Raw genomic sequence first — 7,500 nt, 5'->3', positions numbered from 1 at the left:
ATACATTTACATTTACTAATCGACAGCAGAGTGGCACAGTGAAATATGCTGGGTCCATAACCCAGAGGTCCGTAGATCGAAACTACGCTCTGCTATCTATAACATCCTGTTTTATACATTTAAACTCATAGAAAATAATAAAAGTAATACATTTACACTTACTAATCGACAGCAGAGTGGCGCAGTGGAAGCGTGCTGGGCCCATAACCCAGAGGTCCGTAGATCGAAACTACGCTCTGCTATCTATAACATCCTGTTTTTATACATTTAAACTCATAGAAAATAATAAAAGTAATACATTACCATTTATTAATCGACAGCAGAGTGGCGCAGTGGAAGCGTGCTGGGCCCATAACCCAAAGGTCCGTAGATCGAAAATACGCTCTGCTATCTATAACATCCTGTTTTTATACATTTAAACTCATAGAACATAATAAAAGTAATACATTAACATTTACTAATCAATAGAAGAGTGGCGCAGTGGAAGCGTGCTGGGCCCATAACCCAGAGGTCCGTAGATCGAAACTACGCTCTGCTATCTATAACGTCCTGTTTTTATACATTTAAACTCATAGGAAAATAATAAAAGTAATACATTTACATTTACTAATTGACAGAAGAGTTGCGCAGTGGAAGCGTGCTGGGCCCATAACCCAGAGGTCCGTAGATCGAAACTACGCTCTGCTATCTATAACATCCTGTTTTTATACATTTAAACTCATAGAAAATAATAAAAGTAATACATTTACATTTACTAATCGACAGCAGAGTGGCGCAGTGGAAGCGTGCTTGGCCCATAACCCAGAGGTCCGTTGATCGAAACTACGCTCTGCTATCTATAACATCCTGTTTTTATACATTGAAACTCATAGTAAAATAACAAAAGTAATACATTACATTTACTAATCGACAGCAGAGTGGCGCAGTGGAAGCGTGCTGGGCCCATAACCCAGAGGTCCGTAGATCGAAACTACGCTCTGCAATCTATAACATCCTGCTTTTACACATTTAAACTCATAGAAAATAATAAAAGTAATACATTTACATTTATTATTGACAGCAGAGTGGCGCAGTGGAAGCGTGCTGGGCCCATAACCCAGAGGTCCGTAGATCGAAACTACGCTCTGCTATCTATAACATCCTGTTTTTATACATTTAAACTCATAGAAAATAATAAAAGTAATACATTACCATTTACTAATCGACAGCAGAGTGGCGCAGTGGAAGCGTGCTGGGCCCATAACCCAAAGGTCCGTAGATCGAAACTACGCTCTGCTATCTATAACATCCTGTTTTAATACATTTACACTCATAGAACATAATAAAAGTAATACATTAACATTTACTAATCGAAAGAAGAGTGGCGCAGTGGAAGCGTGCTGGGCCCATAACCCAGAGGTCCGTAGATCGAAACTACGCTCTGCTATCTATAACGTCCTGTTTTTATACATTTAAACTCATAGGAAAATAATAAAAGTAATAAATTTACATTTACTAATCGAAAGCAGAGTGGCGCAGTGGAAGCGTGGTGGGCCCATAACCCAGAGGTCCGTAGATCGAACTGTGCTCTGTTATCTATAACATCATGTTTTTATACATTTAAACTCATAGTAAAATAATAAAAGTAATACATTTACATGTACTAATCGAAAGCAGAGTGGCGCAGTGGAAGCGTGCTGGGCCCATAACCCAGACGTCCGTAGATCGAAACTACGCTCTGCTATCTATAACATCCTGTTTTTATACACTTAAACTCATAGAAAATAATAAAAGTAATACATTTACATTTACTAATCGACAGCAGAGTGGCGCAGTGGAAGCGTGCTGGGCCCATAACCCAGAGGTCCGTAGATCAAAACTACGCTCTGCTATCTATAACATCCTGTTTTTGTACACTTAAACTCATAGTAAAATAATAAAAGTAATACATTTACATTTACTAATCGACAGCAGAGTGGCGCAGTGGAAGCGTGCTGGACCCATAACCCAGAGGTCCGTAGATCGAAACTACGCTCTGCTATCTATAACGTCCTGTTTTTATACACTTAAACTCATAGGAAAATAATAAAAGTAATACATTTACATTTACTAATCGAGAGCAGAGTGGCGCAGTGGAAGCGTGCTGGGCCCATAACCCAAAGGTCCGTAGATCGAAACTACGCTCTGCTATCTATAACATCCTGTTTTAATACATTTAAACTCATAGAAAATAATAAAAGTAATACATTTACATGTACTAATCGAAAGCAGAGTGGCGCAGTGGAAGCGTGCTGGGCCCATAACCCAGAGGTCCGTAGATCGAAACTACGCTCTGCTATCTATAACATCCTGTTATTATGCACTTAAACTCATAGAAAATAATAAAAGTAATACATTTACATTTACTAATCGACAGCAGAGTGGACCAGTGGAAGCGTGCTGGGCCCATAACCCAGAGGTCCGTAGATCGAAACTACGCTCTGCTATCTATAACATCCTGTTTTTATACACTTAAACTCATAGAAAATAATAAAAGTAATACATTTACATTTACTAATCGACAGCAGAGTGGCGCAGTGGAAGCGTGCTGGGCCCATAACCCAGAGGTCCGTAGATCGAAACTACGCTCTGCTATCTATACGATCCTGTTTTTACACACTTAAACTCATAGAAAAATAATAAAAGTAATACATTTACATTTACTAATCGAAAGCAGAGTGACGCAGTGGAAGCGTGCATGGCCCATAACCCAGAGGTCCGTAGATCGAAACTACGCTCTGCTATCTATAACGTCCTGTTTTTATACACTTAAACTCATAGGAAAATAATAAAAGTAATACATTTACATTTACTAATCGAGAGCAGAGTGGCGCAGTGGAAGCGTGCTGGGCCCATAACCCAAAGGTCCGTAGATCGAAAGTACGCTCTGCTATCTATAACATCCTGTTTTAATACATTTAAACTCATAGAAAATAATAAAAGTAATACATTTACATGTACTAATCGAAAGCAGAGTGGCGCAGTGGAAGCGTGCTGGGCCCATAACCCAGAGGTCCGTAGATCGAAACTACGCTCTGCTATCTATAACATCCTGTTATTATGCACTTAAACTCATAGAAAATAATAAAAGTAATACATTTACATTTACTAATCGACAGCAGAGTGGCGCAGTGGAAGCGTGCTGGGCCCATAACCCAGAGGTCCGTACATCGAAACTACGCTCTGCTATCTATAACATCCTGTTTTTATACACTTAAACTCATAGAAAATAATAAAAGTAATACATTTACATTTACTAATCGACAGCAGAGTGGCGCAGTGGAAGCGAGCTGGGCCCATAACCCAGAGGTCCGTAGATCGAAACTACGCTCTGCTATCTATAACATCCTGTTTTTATACACTTAAACTCATAGAAAATAATAAAAGTAATACATTTACATTTACTAATCGACAGCAGAGTGGCGCAGTGGAAGCGTGCTGGGCCCATAACCCAGAAGTCCGTAGATCGAAACTACGCTCTGCTATCTATAACATCCTGTTTTTATACACTTAAACTCATAGAAAATAATAAAAGTAATACATTTACATTTACTAATCGACAGCAGAGTGGCGCAGTGGAAGCGTGCTGGGCCCATAACCCAGAGGTCCGTAGATCGAAACTACGCTCTGCTGTCTATAACGTCCTGTTTTTATACACCTGAACTCATGGGAAAATAACAAAAGTAATACATTTACATTTACTAATCGAAAGCAGAGTGGCGCAGTGAAAGCGTGCTGGGCCCATAACCCAGAGGTCCGTAGATCGAAACTACGCTCTGCTATCTATAACGTCCTGTTTTTATACACTTAAACTCATAGTAAAATAATAAAAGTAATACATTTACATTTACTAATCGAAAGCAGAGTGGCGCAGTGGAAGCGTGCTGGGCCCATAACCCAGAGGTCCGTAGATCGAAACAACGCTCTGCTATCTATAACATCCTGTTTTTATACACTTCAACTCATAGGAAAATAATAAAAGTAATACATTGACATTTACTAATCGACAGCAGAGTGGCGCAGTGGAAGCGTGCTGGGCCCATGACCCTGAGGTCCGTAGCTCGAAAATACCTCTGCTATCTATAACATCCTGTTTTTATACACTTAAACTCATAGAAAATAATAAAAGTAATACATTTACATTTACTAATCGAAAGCAGAGTGGCGCAGTGGAAGCGTGCTGGGCCCATAACCCAGAGGTCCGTAGATCGAAACTACGCTCTGCTATCTATAACATCCTGTTTTTATACATTTAAACTCATAGAAAAAATTAAAAGTAATACATTTACATTTACTAATCGACAGCAGAGTAGCGCAGTGGAAGCGTGCTGGGCCCATAACCCAGAGGTCCGGAGATCGAAACTACGCTATGCTATCTATAACATCCTGTTTTTATACATTTAAACTCATAGTAAAATAATAAAAGTAATACATTTACATTTACTAATCGACAGCAGAGTGGCGCAGTGGAAGCGTGCTGGGCCCATAACCCAGAGGTCCGTAGATCGAAACTACGCTCTGCTATCTATAACATCCTGTTTTTATACATTTAAACTCATAGTAAAATAATAAAAGTAATACATTTACATTTACTAATCGACAGCAGAGTGGCGCAGGTGAAGCCTGCTGGGCCCATAACCGAGAGGTCCGTAGATCGAAACTACGCTCTGCTATCTATAACATCCTCTTTTTATACATTTAAACTCATAGTAAAATAATAAAAGTAATACATTTACATTTACTAATCGATAGCAGAGTGGCGCAGTGGAGCCTTGCTGGGCCCATAACCCAGAGGTCCGGAGATCGAAACTACGCTCTGCTATCTATAACGTGCTGTTTTTATACACTTAAACTCATAGTAAAATAATAAAAGTAATACATTTACATTTACTAATCGAAAGCAGAGTGGCGCAGTTGAAGCGTGCTGGGCCTATAACCCAGAGGTCCGGAGATCGAAACTACGCTCTGCTATCTATAACATCCTGTTTTTATACATTTAAACTCATAGTAAAATAATAAAAGTAATACATTTACATTTACTAATCGACAGCAGAGTGGACCAGTGGAAGCGTGCTGGGCCCATAACGTAGAGGTCCGTAGATCGAAACTACGCTCTGCTATCTATAACATCCTGTTGTTATACATTTCAACTCATAGAAAAAAATAAAAGTAATACATTTACATTTACTAATCGACAGCAGAGTGGCGCAGTGGAAGCGCGCTGGGCCCATAACCCAGAGGTCCGTAGATCGAAACTACGCTCTGCTATCTATAACATCCTGTTTTTATATATTAAAACTCATAGTAAAATAATAAAAGTAATACATTTACATTTACTAATCGACAGAAGAGTGGCGCAGTGGAGGCTTGCTGGGCCCATAACCCAGAGGTCCGTAGATCGAAACTACGCTCTGCTATCTATAACATCCTGTTTTTTACATTCAAACTCATAGTAAAATAATAAAAGTAATACATTTACATTTACTTATCGACAGCAGAGTGGCGCAGTAGAAGCGTGCTGGGCCCATAACCCAGAGGTCCGTAGATCGAAACTACGCTCTGCTATCTATAACATCCTGTTTTTATACATTTAAACTCATAGAAAATAATAAAAGTAATACATTTACATTTACTAATCGACAGCAGAGTGGCGCAGTGGAAGCGTGCTGCGCCCATAACCCAGAGGTCCGTATATCGAAAATACGCTCTGCTACCTGTAATATCCTGTTTTTATACATTTAAACTCATAGTAAAATAATAAAAGTAATACATTTACATTTACTAATCGATAGCAGAGTGGCGCAGTGGAAGCGTGCTGCGCCCATAACCCAGAGGTCCGTGGTCCGTATATCGAAAATACGCTCTGCTATCTATAACATCCTGTTTTTATACATTTAAACCCATAGAAAATAATAAAAGTAATACATTTACATTTACGAATCGACAGCTTAGTGGCGCAGTGGAAGCGTGCTGCGGCCATAACCCCGAGGTCCGTATATCGAAAATACGCTCTGCTATCTATAACATCCTGTTTTTATACATTTAAACTCATAGTAAAATAATAAAAGTAATACATTTACATTTACTACTCGAAAGCAGAGTGGCGCAGTGGAAGCGTGCTGCGCCCATAACCCAGTGGTCCGTATATCGAAAATACGCTCTGCTATCTATAACATCCTGTTTTTATACATTTAAACTCATAGTAAAATAATAAAAGTAATACATTTACATTTACTAATCGACAGCAGAGGTGCGCAGGTGAAGCCTGCTGGGCCCATAACCCAGAGGTCCGTAGATCGAACATACGCTCTGCTATCTATAACATCCTGTTTTTATACATTTAAACTCATAGAAATTAATGAAAGTAATACATTTACATTGACTAATCGACAGCAGAGTGGCGCAGTGGAAGCGTGCTGCGCCGATAACCCAGAGGTCCGTATATCGAAAATACGCTCTGCTATCTATAACATCCTGTTTTTATACATTTAAACTCATAGTAAAATAATAAAAGTAATACATTTACATTTACTAATCGACAGCAGAGTGGACCAGGTGAAGCCTGCTGGGCCCATAACCCAGAGGTCCGTAGATCGAAACTACGCTCTGCTATCTATAACATCCTCTTTTTATACATTTAAACTCATAGTAAAATAATAAAAGTAATACATTTACATTTACTAATCGACAGCAGAGTGGCGCAGTGGAGCCTTGCTGGGCCCATAACCCAGAGGTCCGGAGATCGAAACTACGCTCTGCTATCTATAACGTCCTGTTTTTATACACTTAAACTCATAGTAAAATAATAAAAGTAATACATTTACAGTTACTAATCGAAAGCAGAGTGGCGCAGTGGAAGCGTGCTGGACCCATGACCCAGAGGTTCGTAGATCTTAACTATGCTCTGCTATCTATGACATCCAGTTTTTATACACATAAACTCATAGGAAAATAATATAACTAATACATTTACATTTACTAATCGACAGCAGAGGGGCGAAGTGGAGGCGTGCTGGGCCAATAACCCAGAGGTCCGTAGATCGATACTACGCTCTACTATCTATAACATCCTCTTTTAATACACTTAAACTCATAGGAAAATAATATAAGTCATACATTTACATTTACTAATCGACAGCAGAGTGGCGCTGTGGAAGATGGCTAGATAAATAACCCAAAGGTCCGTGGATCGAAACTACGCTCTACTACCTATAACATCCTGTTTTTATACACTTAAACTCATAGAAAAAAAGTAAAAGTAAAACATTTACATTTACTAATCGACAGCAGAGTGGCGCAGTGGAAGCGTGCTGGGCCCATAACCCAGAGGTCCAAAGATCGAAACTACGCTCTGCTATCTATAACATCCTGTTTTTATACATTTAAACTCATAGAAAATAATAAAAGTAATACATTCACATTTGCTAATCGACAGAAGAGTGGCGCAGTGGAAGCGTGCTGGGCCCATAACCCAAAGGTCCG

At 39.3% G+C, this 7,500-nt stretch overlaps 1 non-coding gene across 1 annotated transcript; it reads left to right on the top strand.

The window, feature by feature from the left end:
- The first annotated feature begins 5,214 nt into the window (after nt 1–5,214).
- Trnam-cau (transfer RNA methionine (anticodon CAU)) lies at nt 5,215–5,286 on the top strand. Its single transcript has one exon. It is a non-coding gene; the product is annotated as a tRNA-Met (tRNA).
- The last annotated feature ends 2,214 nt before the right edge of the window (nt 5,287–7,500 follow it).

This window comes from Euprymna scolopes, chromosome 4, assembly GCF_053919585.1.
Source record: "Euprymna scolopes isolate OS-2025 chromosome 4, ASM5391958v1, whole genome shotgun sequence".
Classification (NCBI taxonomy): domain Eukaryota; kingdom Metazoa; phylum Mollusca; class Cephalopoda; order Sepiida; family Sepiolidae; genus Euprymna; species Euprymna scolopes.
The sequence above is the reverse complement of the archived record's forward strand: the minus strand, read 5'-3'. Positions and strand labels throughout refer to the sequence as shown.